Raw genomic sequence first — 19,569 nt, 5'->3', positions numbered from 1 at the left:
ACTGTGAAGAAGGCTGAGCACCAAATAATTGATGCTTTTGAATTGTGGTGTTGGAGAAGACTCTTGAGAGTCCCTTGGACTGCAAGGAGATCCAACCAGTCCATTCTGAAGGAGATGGGCCCTGGGATTTCTTTGGAGGGAATGATGCTGAAGCTGAAACTCCAGGACTTTGGCCACCTCATGTGAAGAGCTGACTCATTGGAAAAGACTCTGATGCTGGGAGGAATTGGGGGCAGGAGGAGAAGGGGATGACAGAGGATGAGACGGCTGGATGGCATCACTGACTCGATGGACGTGAGTCTGAGTGAACTCCGCGAGTTGGTGATGGACAGGGAGGCCTGGCATGCTGCGATTCATGGGGTCGCAAAGAGTCGGACACAACTGAGCAATTGAACTGAACTAAAATGAACTAAAAAATGGAGAAAATAAGAATAGTAAGTATGAGAGAAATACTATTTCCTAAACAAAAACTTGACACAATTTTAAGTATTTTATTACTAATTCAAAATTACATTATGTCACAGGGGTAGTGAAGAATCCCTGAAGGAGTTTTTAATCATGTTTTTATTTCCTCAAAATAAATTATTTGATTAGAGACTTGTTACTAATTTAAGAATTTTTAATTAATGCCTTATGGCCTAAAGGATTTCTTAACCAAGTACATTACAAACCTATTTTGCAATTAATAATAATTTAATGAGTCAAGTGACAATTTTCTAAATTATTATATTTGATAGGTTTCATAGATTAAGCCTATGTTATTTTAAAATTTTGTTATTTTAAAATTTTATATTGATACTGTAAGCTGTCTGCTCCCAAAACTGCTCTAAAACTGTATAAGATAATTCCTGCCTCCAGATAGACTCTATGAATATAGGAAACAATATGTATTTAACCTCCAATTAAAATAAATAAATTTATATTTAAAAAGAATTATAATAATTGAATACATTTGTTTTCATTAATCATATACTTATTTCCTCTAATTAATATTGATGTGCTTTTACATTTCATAGGAATGTCATTTAATTACAGGATTTTGGCAATACATTAGAAAGTCTATGAAAAATAATTGAGTAAAGCAAAGAAAGCAAATTGTTAAGAATTCTTATCTCTACACTTCTAGTTTTATATTTCATAATGTTAAGCATTTCACCATTTTTAAGCAGTTTGGTTTAGTCCTTTGGCTTATTCTTTGGTAGGGGTAAGATGACTGATACAGTTAGAGAAACCACATTTTCAGACTGTGCCCATAGCTGGAGGAAGGGTGAAGAGGAACAAATGAGCATTCCTCATGCCGCTCTTGCCTCCATGAGGGAGGAAAATCTTTTACAGAATCTCTGAAGCAGTCTTTATTTATATATCTTTGCTCTTTCCTCAACCAGTCCCAAGCAGAGACATAGAATCACCATGACTGGCTCAGGCAAAATCATGACATGTCCCTTGGAGCTGAACATGTTACTTCTCAAAAAAAAAAAAAAAGGAACAAACTGAGAGTGGGAAAGAATAAAGACTGATCAGTTTACTGCAATAGAAATGATGCTGCCGTTTGGGGTAGCGATGGAAGGGCAGGGCTAACGTTTTTTGAAGGCCCACCTGTATCATCTACTAAGCTGTAAAATTTATATGGGTTAGGAGAGAAGACAACAAATCTGGTATTTAAAAAATAATATTCATGCAGTATACTGCATCTCTTTTATCTTGTTTAACATATATATTTAAATGTTAATTCATTTAAAAACAATTAAAAAAATACAATATTTGTAAAAAGATGTTGAAAATGCAGATGTAGGCAACATTTCAATCACTTCTGCATTATATTTTATTTTCAATTAATTTTTATTATAATTGCTTTAAAATATTGTGTTTGCTTCTTCTATTTAGCAAGGTGAATCAGCTATACATATACATATATTCCCTCTTTCATTTTTGGATTTATTTCCTATTTAGCTCACCACAGAGTTTTGAGTAGACTTCCTTGTGCTGTAGAGTAGGTTCTCATTAGTTATCTATTTTAAACATAGTAGTGTATATATATCAATCCCAAGCTCCCAATTCATTCCACCCTCCTTCACCCCTGGTATCCATACTCCCAGTCTCTACACATGTGTCTCTATTTCTGTTTTGCAAATAAGTTCATCTGTAATATTATTATTTTTTGTATTCCACATGTAAGTGATATTATATGGTACTTATTTTTTCTTTCTAACTTCCTTCCGTCTTACAGCCTCTAGTTCCATTCATGTCTCTGCAAATAGCACAATTTTGTTCCCTTTTATGGTTGAGTTAATATTCCATTTTATGTATGTACAACATCTTTGCTATCCATTTATCTGTTGATGAACATTTAGTTAGCTTCCATGTCCTGGCTGTTGTAATGAAAATTGGGTGCAAATATCTTTTTGAATTATAGTTTTCTTCCAGGAGTGGGACTGCAGAGTTATGGTAGTTCTATTTTTAGTTTGTTACAGAATCTCCATTAAGTTCTTCATAGTGTCTGTATCAATATACATCCCCATCAACAGTGTAAGAGGGTTCCTTTTTCTCCACATCCTCTCCAGCATTTATTGGTAGTAGATTTTATGATGATGGCCATGCTGCCTGGTGTGAGGTGACACCTCATTGTACTTTTGATTTGCATTTCCCTAATAATGAGTCATGCTGAGCATCTATTTTTTTTTGTATTTCTTGGCCATCTATATGTCTTCTTTGAAGAAATGTTTATTTAGGTCTTCTGTCCATTTTTGGATTCAGTTGTTTGTTTTTGTTCTTTTTTTTTATTGAGCTGCATGAGCTTTCTGAATGTTTTGGAGATTAATCACTTATTAGTTGCCTCATTTGCAAATATTTTCTCCCATTTTGAGGATTGTCTTATTTATTTATTTGTTCATTTATTTATTTGGCCGTGTTAGGTCTTCATTGTTGCATGGAGTCTTTTCTCTAGTTGCAGGAAATGGGGGATATTCTCTGATTGCATTCTGTGGGCTTCCCATTGCAGTGGCTTCTCTCATTGCAGAGGATGGTCTCCAGGGTGCATGGGCTTTAGTAGTCGCAGCACATAGGCTCAGTAACTGTGGCTCCCAAGGTATAGAGCACAGGCTCAGTAGTTGTATTTCTGGGTTTAGCTGCTCTGCCACACATGGGATCTTCCTGGATCAGGGATCAAACCCATGTCTCCTGCATTGGCAAGTGGATTTTTTTTTTTTTTTTTTTTTTTTATCAGTGAGCCACCAGGAAAGTTCTTGAAGATTTTCTTTTTGTCTTGTTTATTATTTCTTTTTTTTGTTTATTTTTTTATTTTATTTTTTTAACTTTACAATATTGTATTGGTTTTGCCATATATCAACATGAATCCGCCACAGGTATACATGTGTTCCCCATCCTGAATCTTCCTCCCTCCTCCCTCCCCATACCATCCCTCTGGGTCGTCCCAGTGTACCAGCCCCAAGCATCCTGTCTTGTTTATTATTTCTTTGCTGTGAAAAAGCTTTTAAATTTAATTAGGAACAATTTGGTTATTTCTATTTTCATTTTCATTTCTCTAGAAAGTGGGACAAGAAAATCTTGTGGGGATTTATGCCAAAGAGTGTTCTGTCTTTTCCTCTAAGAGTTTTATAATTGCCTGGCTTTACATTTTAGGTCTTTAATCCATTTTGAGTAAATTTGGTGTATGGTTTTAGGAAATATACTAATTTCATTCTTTTACATGCACTGCATATTAAAGGGTCTGTCTTTCTCCATGGTATATTCTTGCCTCATTTGTCATAGTTTAGGTGACCATAGATGTGTAGGTTTACCTCTGGCCTTTTTATCATGTTTCATAGATCTACATTGCTGTTTTTTGTGCCACTAACATATTCTTTTGATTACTGTAGCTTTGTAGTAGAGTCTGAAGTCAGGGAGCCTGATATCTCCAGCTCTGTTTTCTTTCTAAAGATTCCTTGGCTGTTTAGTGTCCTTTGTATTTCTTACAAAGTACAATTTTTTTTTTTTTGCTCTAATTCTGTGAAAAATGCCCTTAGTGATTTTGATAGGAATTGCATAGAATCTATAGATGGCTTTGGGTAGTATATCATTTTTATAATATTTATTCTTCCAACTGAAGAACATGGACTATCTCTCCATTTGTGTCACCTTTGATTTCTTTGAAAGAAATCAAAGCTCATTCCATGAGGTTACAATCACCCTGGTTTATGCCCTGTTTATTTTATTATTTTTGCTGAAATGGTAAATTGGATTTTTTCCTTTATTTATCTTTATGATTTTTCATTGTTAGTGTATTGGAATACAAGAGATTTCTGTGTATTAATTTTGCATCCTACACCTTTACCAAAATCACTGGTTAGCTCTAGTAGTTTCTGGTAGCAGCTTTAGGATTTTCTATGAAGAGTATCATATCATCTACAAACAGTTGCAATTGTACTTTGCCAATTTGGATTCTTTTATTTTTTTCTTCTCAGATTGCTATGGCTAGAATTTTCAAAACTATGTTGAATACAAGTGGTGAGAGTGAACATCCTTGTCTTGTTCCTGATCTTAGAGGAAATGCTTTCAATTTTTCACCATTGAGAATGATATATTCTGTTGGTTAGTCTCTTTAAAATGCTTCTATTTATAGAGCTAGCTTCCCTCTAATAATCATCTGGTTTTTATTCTTCAGTTTGTTAATATGGTTTATCACATTGATTGATTTGTATATATTAAAGAATTCTTGGATCACTGGTATAAATCTGGTTGATTATGGTATATCAGCCTTTTCATGTGTTGTTGGATTTTGTTTGCTAGTACTTTGTTGAGGATTTTTATGTATATCTTCATCAGTAATATTGGCCTTAATTTTCTTTCTACCTCTGGTTTTGGTATCAGGGTGATTGCAGCCTCATAGAATGAGCTTGGTAGTATTCCTTTCTCTGTGAGTTTTTTGGGAAGAGTTTGAGATAGATAACTGTTATTTACTTTCTAAATGTTTGATAGAATATACCTGTGAAACCATCTGGTCCTAGACTTCTGTTGCTGGAATATTTTAATCACAGTTTTAATCATTTATGATTGAATGTTCATATTTTCTATTTCTTCCTGGCTCAGTCTTGGAAGGTTATACCATTCTGAAATTTGTCCATTTCTTCCAGGTTGTCCATTTTTTGGAATATATTTGTAGTAGTCTCTTAGAAATCCTTTGTATTTCCTGGCATCTTTGTTGCTTCTCATTTTTCATTTTAATTTTATTGATTTGAGTCCTCTTTCTTATTTCCTTAATGAATCTGTCTAAAAGTGTATTGATTTTAACTTCTAGAACCAGATTTAGTTTCATTGACCTTTGCTATTGCTTTGTTTCTATTTTATTTATTTCTTATCTGCCTTTATGCTTTCTTCTACTAACTTTGAGTTTTGTTTTTCTTTCTCTAGTAGCTTTAGGTGTAATGTTAGGTTGTTTATTTGAGATTTTTAATTTCTTGAGGTGAGACTATATTGCCATAAACTTCCCACTTAGAATTATTTTTGCTGCATCAAGTAGTTTGGGGTCATCATGTTCTCATTGTCATTTGTTTCTAGGAAATTTTTTTTTTTACTATTTTTTCTTTAATTTCTGCAGTGAACCATTGGTTATGTAGTATGACACTGTTTAGCCTATATGTGTTTGTGTTTTTGCAGCTTTTTTTCCTGTAATTGATTTCTAATCTCACAGCATTGTGGTTAGAAAAGATGCTTGATATAATTTCAGTTTTTATGTTTTCTTAAATTTACTTAGATTTGACTTGTGACCCAAGATAAGATCTATCTTGGATAATGATTTGTGTGCACTGGAGTAGAAAGTGCATTCTTTCTACTCCTATAATGAATGAAATGTTCTATAAGTATCAACTAAGTCTATTTGATCTAATGTGCCATTCACGTTTGTTTGTTCTTATTTGAATTGATTCTTTTGAGGGCATCAAATTGATGCTTTTGAACTGTGGCATTGAAGAAGACTCTTGGAGTCCCTTGGACTGCAATGAGATCAAACCAGTCAATCCTAAAGGAAATCAGTCCTGAATATTCATTGGAAGGACTGATGCTGAAGCTGAAACTTCAATATTTTGGCCACCTGATATGAAGAACTGACTCATTGGAAAAGACCCTGATGCTGGGAAAGATTGAAGGTGGGAGGAGAGGAGATGACAGAGGATGAGACAGTTGGATGGCATCACTGACTCAATGGACATAAGTTTGAGCAAGCTTTTGGAGTTGGTGATGGACAGGCAGGCCTGGCATGCTGCAGTCCATGGGGTTGCAAAGAGTTGGACACAACTGAGTGACTGAACTGAACTGAACTGTCCTTATTAATTTTCTGTCTGTATGATCGGTGTTTTGGTGTAAGTGGGGTGTTATATTCTCCCACTATTATTATGTCACTGTTGACTTCCGCTTTATGACTGTTTACATTTGCCTATGTATCAGTTCAGTTCAGTCGCTCAGTTGTGTCTATTGTGTAAATATTTACTATTTTTATATCTTCTTTTTCAGTTGATCCCTTGATCATTGTTTACTGTCTTTCCTTGTCTCTTGTAATGTTGTTTATTTTAAAGTCTATTTTTTCTGAGATGAGTCTTGATACTCCAACTTTCTTTTGATTTCTATTTGTGTGGAATATCTTTTTCCACCACCTCACTTTCAGTCTGTATGTGTTCCTGGGTCTGAAATAGGCTCCTATAAACAGCATATATATAGGTTTTGCTTTTGTATCCATTCAGGCAGTCTGTGTCTTTTGGTTGCAGCATTTAATCTATTGATATTTAAGGTAGTCATCAATATGTATATTCCTATTACCATTTTCTTAATTGTTCAGGGTTTGTTTTTATAGGTCATTTTCTTTTCTTGTATTTCTTATTAGAGAAGTTCCTTTAGCATTTGTCATTACACTGGTTTCTTTGTACTGAATTCTCTTAGCTTTTGCTTGTCTGTATAGACTTTGGTTTTTCCATCAAATCTGAATGAGATCCTTGCTCGGTAAAATAATCTTTGTTGTATCTTTTTCCCTTCCATCCCTTTAAATTTACCTTGCCTATCCCTCTTGCACACAGAGTTTCTCCTAAAAAGTAAGTTGTTAATATTATAAGGATTCCCTTGTATTTTATTTGCTTTTTTTCCCTTGTTGATTTTAATATTTTTCTTTATAGTTAGTTTTTGCTTGTTTAATATGTATTTTGTCATGTTTCTTCTTGGATTTATTCTCTGTGGGGCTCTCTGCACTTCCTGGAATTGGGTAACTATTTTTTTTTCCATGTTAAAGCATTTTTCAATTATAATCTGTTAAAATATTCTTTCAGGCCCTTTCTCTTTCTGTTTTTCTTCTGGGATTCCTATAAATCAAATGTTGGTTAATTTAATGTTGTCCCAGAGGTCTCTGAGACTGTCCTAATTTCTTTAAATTCCTTTTTTTAATCCGACTTCATGGAAGTTATTTCCATTATTCTATCTTCTACTTCACTTACTTGTTCTGTCTTAGTTATTCTATTATTGATTTCTTCCAGTGTGTTTTTCATTTAAGTTATTGTGTTGTACATCATTGCTTGTTCTTTAGTTCTTCAAGGTCCTTGTTAAACATTTCTTGTATCTTTTCAGTTCATGTGTCCATTCTATTTTGTAGATCTGGATCATCTTTACTATCAATATTCTGAATTCTTTTTTTTTCATATTTTGACATTTTTTAATTTAATTTTATTTTTTAACTTTACAATATTGTATTGGTTTTGCTTCAGGGAGATTGCTTATTTACTCTTCATTTATTTGGGCTTGCAAATTTTTACCTTGTTCCTTCATCTGCAACATATTTCTCTATCATCTCATGTTGTCTAACTGACTGTATTTCTAGTTTCCTCTCTGCAGACTGCAGTGTTATAGTTCCTCTTGCTTCTGGTGTCTGCCCACTGATGGGTGAGATTGGTTCACTGGCTTCTGCAGGCTTCTTGGTGAGAGGGAATGGTGCCTGCCCTCTGGTGTGTAGAGCTGAGTTTTTTTCCTTTGATGGGCTGGGCTTCATCAGGTTCTGTGTGTTCAGGTGTCTGTGATATTAGTACCACTTTTGCTGCTGCTGTTGCTGCGTCGCATCAGTCATGTCCAACTCTGTGAGACCCCATGGACTGCAGTCTACTAGGCTTCTCCGTCCATGGGATTCTCCAGGCAAGAACACTGGAGTGGGTTGCCATTTCCTTCTCCAATGCATGAAAGTGGAAAGTGAAAGTGAAGTCGCTCAGTCGTGTCTGACTCTTAGTGACCCCATGGACTGCAGCCTACCAGGGTCCTCCATCCATGGGATTTTCCGGGCAACAGTACTGGAGTGGGGTGCCATTGCCTTCTCCCTGGTACCACTTTAGGCAGCCTTATCTGCTAATGGGTGGGACTGTGTTCCACTCTTGCTTATTGTTTGGCATGAGGCATCCACCACCAGAGTCTGTACCTCTAGGGGGAACTCAGCCTTTTTGAGATGGAGTCCTCCAGGAGAGTTCATGCTGATTAACATTTCCGAGGGCTGGGAAATCTCTGGTGATCCAGTGTCTCGGATTTGGAAGCTCAGCCCCAAATCCCAGATGGGAAATCAAGACCCTACAAGTCACATGGTGCAGCCAAAAATTAAATAAATAAATAAGAGAGGAAAAGAAAATAGACAAATAAAACATAAGATACATGGTAAAAGCAATAACAAACAAAAACACTGGAACAGCCAATGACTGAATAATAAAAACAAACAAAAATTAATCTAACAAGAACAAAAATAAAAAACAGAAAGCAAACTCAAAATAAAAAAAGGAAAGGAAACATAAAACAAAACACAATAACAATCAAAAGAAACAAGAATTAAAGAAAGAAGAAAAACAAAAACAAGAAAAAGACATAAAACAACCAAACAGTAAACTAAAAAATATAAAGATAAAAAAGTAAAAAACACAAACTAACAGAACAAAATATAAAATGTAACATTAATAATAATATGTTCCTGAGGCCTCCACTCTCAGTTTTTTTACCCATACAGTGAACTACAGCCAATCCCCATTGCCCTACGAGGCCCGCTAATACCTTATCAGAGCTACGGACCAACTCTGGGCACTGTGGAGGCACCACACTCTGTCCTCGCCTACTGCCCATGAGTACATGCCCCCAAAGTCCACTGTTGCCAAAGTTATACCAGTTATATCACAACTTTCTCCATTGTGGGGTTACTCATTGTCCATTTATATATTCCACAAACACAGGGTTTACCAAGCAGACCAAGGGGATTTAATCTGTCGGGGAGATAGCTGCACAGAGAGATTGCCATTCCTCTTCCTTAGCCTCACAAACCCTGGGGCTGCACTTTTTTTTTTTTTTTTGGTCCCACCTCTGCATGTGTGCCACCCTCAGGCATCTGTTCCCTGCCCAGTTGAGATGGGGTAAAAGCAGTGGCTGATTGGGACTCTCAGGCTGATCAGGGCACTTATGCACTCAGGCCAGTGTGAGATAGTGAAGTGAAGTTGCTCAGACGTGTCTGACTCTTTGCGACTCCACGGACTGTAGCCTATCAGGCTCGTCCGTCTATGGGATTTTCCAGGCAAGAGTGCTGGAGTGGATTGCCATTTCCTTCTCCAGGGGACCCTGCCGACCCAGGAATCGAATCCAGGTCTCTTGCATTGCAGGCAGACGCTTTACCGTCTGAGCCACCAGGGAAGCCCAGTGTGAGATAAGGCAGCCACAACTGGGGTGTGTGTGAACTTCCTGTGGTGGCATGGGCCAGCAGGAAGTTGCAACAACTTGGTAATGCTCCCTCTGGGGGACATCCCTCCCAGTGCCCAGAGACAAGCTCTAGTGGTTAGAGAGGGGTGCTGCAGTGGTGGCCCAGCCCCTTGCATGCCACTCAACAATGACGCCTCATTTCTAGGGTAGACCAGGCTTCCTCGAGGAGCATTTCTGGCCATAAAGCCCTTTATTTCAGTTTCCTCAGTTTGTTTCTGTGCAGCCAACAGCAGTCTTCTCCCCAGATCTGCTCTCCTAAAATATGCTTTAGCATGTAGCCCCCTGCCAGCATTACTGGCTTCCTGCCTCAGGCAGGGGCACCCATGACTGATTCTGGTAAGGCTTTGGCATGGGAAGCATGCAGGCCCACATGCTTTGACTGGATTCTGTGCAGTCAAAAGGAGACTTTAGCAGTATCAGTGCTCAGGACACCAGAGTCTGCACTGGCTAGCTTTTGCATTTTAATTTAATTGTTGTTTTAGAAAGCACAGGTAATTGGAGAATTCAGATACAGGTAAAAGGAACCTGAATATTTGCATAAGAAAGATGTATATATATGGAAACAATGAAGTTCAAAACCTAAATTTCAGTAAAATAAAGAAGTAAGGTAAAAAATTAAATTTGGAAATACTAGGATGAACTTTGAAAAAACAAACACTGATTAAAGCATTTCTTGTATGTTGTATTTATTGTTTCTTTTCTGACTTCTAGATTTTATACTCCTTTTTACTTCTCATCTGATACTAGTACACTGTATTCATATGTTCATTCAAAGTTATCCTTTTTGTATTTTCCTGTATTTTATTTCATATTATTCCATTTCTTTTTATTGTGTTGTTTTCCTCCTTTTCTTCTGGTCTATTTGCCTGTACCTCTCCATCCCCATATGCACCTATTTCCTTACCTAATGTGCTCTGAAATATGCATGAAACATTATCAAATATGGGATGCTGTTGAGGGTGTGTGCTTTAATTTAAAAACATTATATTTAAATATGAATTGTTATTTTGTTGCTTGTAGTGTCAACACCAATATTTGGAGATATACTCATGCTTCTTTATATGTTTCTAAGTTGTTACTTCTTTCCACTTAAAAATATTCAGCTCACCACATTTTACTTATGTGTTCTCCACAAATTGCTCAGGTTTGAGCCTGTGACCAAAAGAATGATGAAGTGATAAACCCTTTCAAAAAGGTGTGTTGTTTTTTTTTTAGTTTGTCCAAAAATGGAATTGGTTTGTGTTTTAGACGATACACAATTTAAGGCCACTCTACAGTGTTAGTTAGTTCAGTTGCTCAGTCATGTCCGACACCTTGCGACCCCATGAATCACAGCACTCCAGGCCTCCCTGTCCATCACCAACTCCTGGAGTTCACTCAAGCTCACATCCATCGAGTCAGTGATGCCATCCAGCCATCTCATCCTCTGTCGTCCCCTTCTCCTCCTGCTCTCAATCCCTCCAAGCACCAGAGTCTTTTCCAATGAGTCAACTTTTCGCACGAGGTGGCCAAAGTACTGGAGTTTCAGCTTTAGCATCATTCTTTCCAAAGAACACCCAGGGATGATCTCCTTTAGAATGGACTGGTTGGATCTCCCTGCAGTCTGAGGGACTCTCAAGAGTCTTCCCATCAATTCTTTGGTGCTCAGCTTTCTTTATAGTCAAACTCTGACATCCATACATGACCACTGGAAAAACCATAGCCTTGACTAGATGAACCTTTGTTGGGAAAGTAATGTCTCTGCTTTTCAATATGCTATCTAGGTTGGTCATAACTTTTCTTCCAAGGAGTAAGCATCTTTTAATTTCATGGCTTCAGTCACCACCTGCAGTGATTTTGGAGCCCTCAAAAATAAAGTCTGACACTGTTTCCACTGTTTCCCCATCTATTTCCCATGAAGTGATGGGACCAGATGCCATGATCTTCGTTTTCTGAATGCTGAGCTTTAAGCCAACTTTTTCACTCTCCTCTTTCACTTTCATCAAGAAGCTTTTCAGTTCCTCTTCACTTTCTGCCATAAGGATGGTGTCATCTGCATATCTGAGGTTTTTTATATTTCTCCAAGCAATCTTGATTCCAGTTTGTGCTTCATCCAGCCCAGCGTTTCTCATGATGTACTCTGCATATAAGTTAAATAAGCAGGGTGACAACATACAGCATTGACATGCTGCTATTTAACTAGAAAACTAGGTTAACAAAACTCTTGGAAGGGCTCGAGTAGGTAATATCAGGGAACATTGCTATCACCTCTCAGAATCACTCCTAGATTCCATAACATCAGGAAGTGGAGTTGTATCAGGAAGCAGAGTGAAAAAAATGAAGCAAATAAGAAAAAACCTTCCAATGTTCATGTATAGTAGAAGCAACTGGAAAACTAAAGTTGAAATACCATCCTTCATTTTTTATTTCGGAATTCATTATTTTGCTTCAACAAAAATAAAAATCAAACAAAATTTCATAGCTTTTACACCTACCCAGCCCACTCACTACAAATTTTGTTCCTGCTTATTCAGCCTCTCAGTATTTGCTGTCCCTATTTTTGGTGAAAGGAAGGAAAATGGAACTGTCAGAGCCAAGGGTTCTATAGTGAGTCATATTATGAAGCAGAGTTGGTGTAAGAAGAGAAATTTAAAAGATGATGGAAAGTAGAAAAAGAAGAAATAAGTGCACTAAACAAAACAGGAATATATGTGATCTGAGAATCGGAGGATTTAGAAAATTAGAGCTATTCAGGTGACTGCTGGGCTTGTGAAATGATGAGAGAGGACTTGGGGAAAGGAGATGGGAGAGAGAACTGGTAAAAACATTATTAAAAACATCTATGTCTTAGGAGGAGATTTGCTCCTTTTAATCTTTTCAGAGTCGTAAATACTTAAACTGCCTTTCAATTTTCTATGCAAGTCTGGTGATTATTTAATTATAATTGTACTCAAAGTTGACTAATAGTAGCTCAAATTTATATGGGTTCACGTAATTAATTTTAGCCTTAGAACAAAAATTTCTAAAATGTAATTGTGCCATTAGGTTATATTCCTTTACTTATTAGGTTTTTGTATGCATTTGCATATGCATGTGTGCCTGTAAACCCTAGAAGACTTAATTGTCATGTTAGTTTTCCTACTGATTATATGGAATGTTGTGCCACACTGCTGAAGTATTTGCTTTATAAGGAATAGAAAAGTACCTTTTACAAAATGCTAGTTACCACTGAAGCCTGTATTCCTATAAACTAGGTAGCTAAATGCTTTCTTTTTAAAATTTTTAAATTTTTATTATTTTTTGCCACACTGGGCTTCACTGGTGCATGTGGGCTTTCTCTAGTTGTGGTGAGCGGTGTACTCTCTAGTTCTGACATATAGGCTTAGTTGCTTCCCAGCAGGTAGAATCTTCCTAACCAGGGATTGAACCTGTGTCCCATGCAGTGGCAGGTGAATTTTTGACCACTGAATCACCAGGGAAGTCCTAAATGCTTTCTATACAGCGAATTCACATTAGCTATTTTGGCTTCCCTGGTGGCTCAGACAATAAAGAATCTGCTTGTAAATGCAGGAGTCCCAGGTTTGTTTGCTGGGTCTGGAAGATACCTTTATTCTTTCCTGGAGAATTCCATGGACAGAGGAGCCTGGCAGGCTAGAGTCCATGAGGTCGCAAAGAATAAAACGTGACTGAATGACTAACACATACAGACAAAGAATCAAATCTGTGTAAATATATGGATATAATAATAAATGTTTTAATCTTAACACAGCTAAATCTTTCTGATTTATAAAACTGACATTTACCAACATTAGTGGTTTCTAAAAGGGGGTCCTAGGATCTGGGGTATTGATGACCCTTTTAGGAAGTATAGGAAATCAAACTATGTTCATAACAGGGCTAACATTTGCTTTTTTTATACTTTAAGTCTCTCATGAGTGTAGAGTGGAGTTTTCCAGCAGCTACATCCCATTTATTGCAACAGATTAAATGCAGAAGCAGACATGAGAATCCATCTGTCTTCTATTAAGGCAGATATTTTTTAACTTTTGATAAACATAAGATGATGCTAATCTTTTCACTATTTTTTTGAAAAAATACAGGCATTTTCATAAAATGTTTATTCTAGCAAACAATGATTCATTATGGCTAGTTCAAAATGGATTATAAATAACTGTTTTCAAGTTTCTCATTTTAATTTCTTAAATTATGAAAGTCAACAGATGTAATCAATAACAACAACAAAAATTTGGGGACATTAACATATTAATTAAGAGTGCAAAGCAGTTCTTAGACCATAAAGATTGACCATCTCAGTCCTTAAAGCTTTTAAAATAATTACATTTTTCAGAATAGAGAGGCTACTGTTTGTTTGTTTGTTTGTTTGTTTTTGGAGTTTCATATATATCTTTGCTGAAGAATTAAAAACCAAAGATAACAAAAAGAGAAGGAAGGACTGATGAAAGGGTGGGAAGACAATAAAGAACACTGCAAACAGAACAGAAGGAAACAAATTCATTCGTTCTTCATACATCACATGTCAAACAGACACTGTTTCTTTTATATGAATAAATAAACTACAAGAAATATCAGAATTCCACTGCCTCTACTTTCAAAACAACATTCATGCCAGACTCTTTGGATAATATAAAGTATGAAAGGTAAAATATATAGATCTTTAAGATGAAAAAGTCATGTTGTTATTGTTTAGTTGCTCGACTCTTTTGCTACCCCAAGGACTGTAACCCACAAAGCTCCTCTGTCCATGAGATTTCCCAGGCAAGAATACTGGAGAGAGTTGCCATCTCTTTCTCCAGAGGTAATACATTTCTTATATTTCATTTTTGGAGTCATTATGGGACAGTGCTTTTATTTCATAACACTTTCTAGTTCTTTATCACTTAAATAAATGCATGCAATAATCAAAAATCTTAGAAGTCATTAAGTAATTTTAAGAGTATGGCATAGAAACACTGTACCTATGGCATAGTTAGCATGTTTTTAATCTTTCTAAAATAGGCAAAATTAATGTTGCAAAATCAAGTTTTGCAGTGGATATAAAGTCATGGAAAATATTAACAAGCCAATCACCAAGCCAATGTAATACCAAATCAGTAAGTCTAGTGCTTAAAATGTAGTGCTAGATGACTTAATGATGCTATTAGTGATATTTGCAGTTATTGCGCTGGCACAAAATGATTAGTATTTAGGATACAGTTTTTCGGTAGGAAAAAAAACATGAATTCCACTAACTGTCTCTAGTTCTGCTTCTATTAACTACATACATTCTATATGCTACTAATCTTATTATCACCTGTTTCTGAGTTAATTAAAATTCATGTATACAAGCATAAAACAAAATAAAAAGACATATTCTGCTCATTTTTATATGTTAAACAAATAATTTTGGAAGACCAAATTTAAACATTCATCTCCAGAAAATTCAAGAGAATTAAAAATATGCATATGCCAAATTAAACTTGTAAGAAGTTGTAAAAAGGTTGTAAAAATAATTTTGCATTCTCATTATAATAGTTAAGAATCATGCCAGTCCATCAATTGGTTTAGAAATACATTCTTTGTTTTCAGAAAAGAATTATTTATGTATTTTTTTGAATGAAGGAATTTACCCCCAAAAGACTTTTTTGATTTGGGCTTTTTTTCTGAACAGCTAAAGTACATTTTAATTTGCTCTGTAAGTTCCTAAATCAACCTGAGGTATGTTTTCTTTTGGGTTGGTATTTTATTTCATCAGTTTTAGTAAATAATTTCTAAACAATAGTATAAGTTGCATGGAGGACTCTTTTTTACTTTTTATATGTTAGAAGGAAATCATATATGGTGTCACATTTGCATCTAGCAGCAGTGACTTGAGTTTTAAGACTCTATTATATATAACTCATCATTTGTGACAATGTATTTATAACAGACAGTGTTTTACAATTAAGACCATAACAGTACACTTTAGTTATGTTCATTTGTGTTATTAATAAAGACATAAAGATGTTAGGTATGACTAATCTTAGCAGATTTTATTCGAGAGAATCACTCTAATTGGGATCAAATTAAATGAGTAAATTTTCCTGTGACTTTAATTTATTCTGTAAACATTCAAGCTGCCTGGCTTCTCTCAAATGGGAATTGGCAAGTGTCGTGTTGTTATAAGCTGATACACATCCTGTAGTAAGGGCTCTGTGTTATAATGTGCTTTTTGTTTTAAGAACAAATCATTCTTAAATTGTCAGAATAAAGTGTTATATATTTATATGTTTGTGTTAGTCAGTCTGGAGTGGATTGCCATTTTTCTTACCCAGGGGATCTTCCTGACCTATGGATCAAACTAGGGTCTCCAGCACTGTAGACAGATTCTTTATTGTCTGGGCCACCAGAGAAGCTCATATACAATATTTTGATAAACAAAATTTCTATATCCATTTCATGTATGGACTAGGCACTAGAAATTGAATTCCTAAAATACAATCTTCCTTGTAACAATGACAAAGATAAGGATAGAAAAAAAGTAAGATGCTATGTTTGAAAAATATCTCTTTAGAAAAACAAAAACAAAAAATCTTCAACTATATATATGTACAATTGATCTCAAGTGAAAATTCAGACAAATAAAGAGTTTTACCGGGTAGAATTTTCACCCCCTAATATTTCTCTATGTTCTACTTCATTAAAACAACTATGTCAAAAATTTGGATGATCTGTTCATGTTCTCCATTGCTTATTAAGCATTTTTTAAATAACTGCAACACACCTGTGTAGATTTCCAACCTCCTTGAAGCCAGACCAAAAACTGGTTTTTCATTCTTATTTCTTTGAACTTGATGCATCTATGAATGGCCCTATTTCTTGAAGTTTTTTCCAGCTTTGGCTTATTTGACATCCTTTTAAGTGATTCTCCTACATACATGATATTGCCTCAGCAGTGTCCAGTTTTAGTTCTTATTTCTCTATGTCTCTAAAATATGGTGTTCTCCAAGTTTCCATCTTTGTCCCTGACCTCTTTTGTGCCCGACCCTTTGCAACCCCATGGATTGTAGCCTACTAGGCTCCTCCATCCATGGGATTTTCCAGGCAAGAGTACTGGAGTGGGTTGCCATTTTCTTCTCCAGGGGATCTTCCTGACCCAGGGATTGAACCCAGGTCTCCCTCATTGCAGGCAGACACTTTACCATCTGAACCACCAGGGAAGTTCCCCTAAAATATGGTGTTCTCCAAGTTTCCATCTTTGTCCCTGACCTCTGCTTAAGATATCATTCTTGAGATACAAACCCACTTATTCCATGCATCAGCTAAACTATACCAACTGACTTTCAAAGCAAGATCTATTACCTTAAACACAGGCACTCAGTTTTATCTGGTCCGCTTCCTTTGGCACTGCACAATTGAATCCATATTAGTATCTCCAAAGTTTAACTCAATATTTTTCCTCCAAAGAATGCATCTCCACTAAGCCCACTATTTTTGAGCAACAAGGGTTCTCCCACTGTTCCACTTAGCCCAGTGGGTTCCATGTAGTGTCTTATTTACTTATCTACATCTTTCATTGAAATAGAACATCTGAGAGGGCAGAGTTTGTTTCTTGTTTGTTTTGTTCACTATGGTGTACCTAGGTCTGCTGTCCAAGAAGATAGAGCTAATGCTCAGTCACTCTTCCCGGTTACCCTCCTGCATGCCCAACTACTCCACAAGTCCTCTTGATTTTTCATCCTAAAAGTCTCTGGAATCCAATGCCCTAACACATTTTTAGTTTTTTCTTTTATTATCTATGGCTACAAATATTACAACAGCTCCCTAACTGATTTCTTTGCTTCATGGCTATTCATCTACAGAATTGCCTCCTTTTAATTACAACTACACAATGATTCCATTTCCTTAAGACGATGTATAAGTTTTTTCACAATGGAGCTGCTACTTACTTCAGTATTATTTCAGGCTCTGCAATTTTCCAGGGGCTCCAGCATCAACCCATATTCATTAACTTTACAGAACACATGAATTTGAAACAGCACATTGTGCACCTATCATGGTGCTGGATAGACATTGATATAGGTATAAGTTCAGATATCTATGAATATAAAGGAGAGATAAGAAAAACTTCCTCAGTAATCAATGCAAAAAAAAAAATAGAGAAAACAATAGAATGGGAAAGACTAGAGATCTCTTCAAGAAAATTAGAGATACTAAGAGAACATTTCATGAAAAGATGGGCACAATAAAAGACAGAAATGGTATGGACCTAACAGAAACAGAAGATATTAAGAAGAGGTGGCAAGAATACACGGAACTATACAAAAAAGATCTTCTGATCCAGATGATCATGATGGTGTGATCACTCACCTAGAGCCAGACACCCTGGAATGTGAAGTCAAGTGGGCCTTAGGAAGTATCACTAGGAACAAAGGTAGCGGAGGTGTTGGAATTCCAGTTGAGCTATTTCAAATTCTAAAAGACGATTCTGGTAAAGTGCTGCACTCAATATGCCAGCAAATTTGGAAAACTCAGCAGGGGCCACAGGACTGGAAAGGGTCAGTTTTCATTCCAGTCCCAAAGAAAAGTGAAAGTGAAGTCGCTCAGTCGTTTCCAACACTTTGCGACCCATGGACTGTAGCCTGCACGTGAAATTTTCCAGCAAGAATAGTGAGGTGGGTTGCCATTTCCTCCTCCAGGTGATTTTCCTGACCCAGGGAGTCGAGCCTGGGTCTCTCCCATTGCTGGCAGATGCTTTACCCTATGAGCCACCAGGAAATCCCAAAGAAAGGCAATGTCAAAGAATGCTCAAACTACTGCACAACTGCACTCATCTCACAAACTAGTAAAATAATGCTCAAAATCCTTCAAGCCAGGCTTCAACAGTATATGAACCGTGAACTTCCAGATATTCAAGCTGGATTTAGAAAAGGCAGAGGAACCAGAGATCAAATTGCCAATATTCGTTGGATCATCAAAAAAGCAAGAGAGTTCCAGAAAAACATGTACTTGTGCTTTATTGACTATGCCAAAGCCTTTGACTGTGTGGATCACAAAAAACTGTGGAAAATTCTTAAAGAGATAGGAATACCAGACCACCTGACCTGCCTCTTGAGAAATCTGTATGCAGATCAGGAAGCAACAGTTAGAACTGGACATGGAACAACAGACTAGTTCCAAATATGAAAAGGAGTACCTCAAGGTTGTATATCGTCTGCCTGTTTATTTAACTTCTATGCAGAGTACATCATGAGAGACACTGGAATCAAGATTGTTTGGATAAATATCAATAACCTCAGATAGGCAGATGACACGACACTAACGGCAGAAAGTGAAGAAGAACTAAGGAGCCTCTTGATGAAAGTGAGGAGGAGAGTGAAAAAGTTGGCTTAAAGCTCAACATTCAGAAAACTAAGATCATGGCATCCAGTCCCATCACTTGATGTCAAATACATGGGGAATCAGTGGAAACAGTGACAGACTATTTTTTTTGGGCTCCAAAATCACTGAAGATGATGACTGCAGCCATGAAATTAAATGATGCTTGCTCCTTGGAGGAAAAATTATTACCAAACTAGACAGCATATTAAATACCGGAGACATTACTTTGCCAACAAAGGTCCACCTTTGACAAGCTATGGTTTTTCCAGTAGTCTTATATAGATGTGAGAGTTGGACTATGAAGAAAGCTGAGTGTCAAAGAATTGATGCTTTTGAATTGTGCTGTTGGAGGAGACTCTTGAGAGTCCCTTGGACAGCAAGAAGATCCAACCAGTTCATCCTAAAGGAAATCAGTCCTGAATATTCATTGGAAGGACTGATGCTAAAGCTGAAACTCCAATATTTTGGCCACCTGATATGAAGAAC

This window comes from Bos javanicus, chromosome 15 (genome assembly GCF_032452875.1).
Source record: "Bos javanicus breed banteng chromosome 15, ARS-OSU_banteng_1.0, whole genome shotgun sequence".
Taxonomy (NCBI): domain Eukaryota; kingdom Metazoa; phylum Chordata; class Mammalia; order Artiodactyla; family Bovidae; genus Bos; species Bos javanicus.
Note: the sequence above shows the minus strand (reverse complement) of the source record.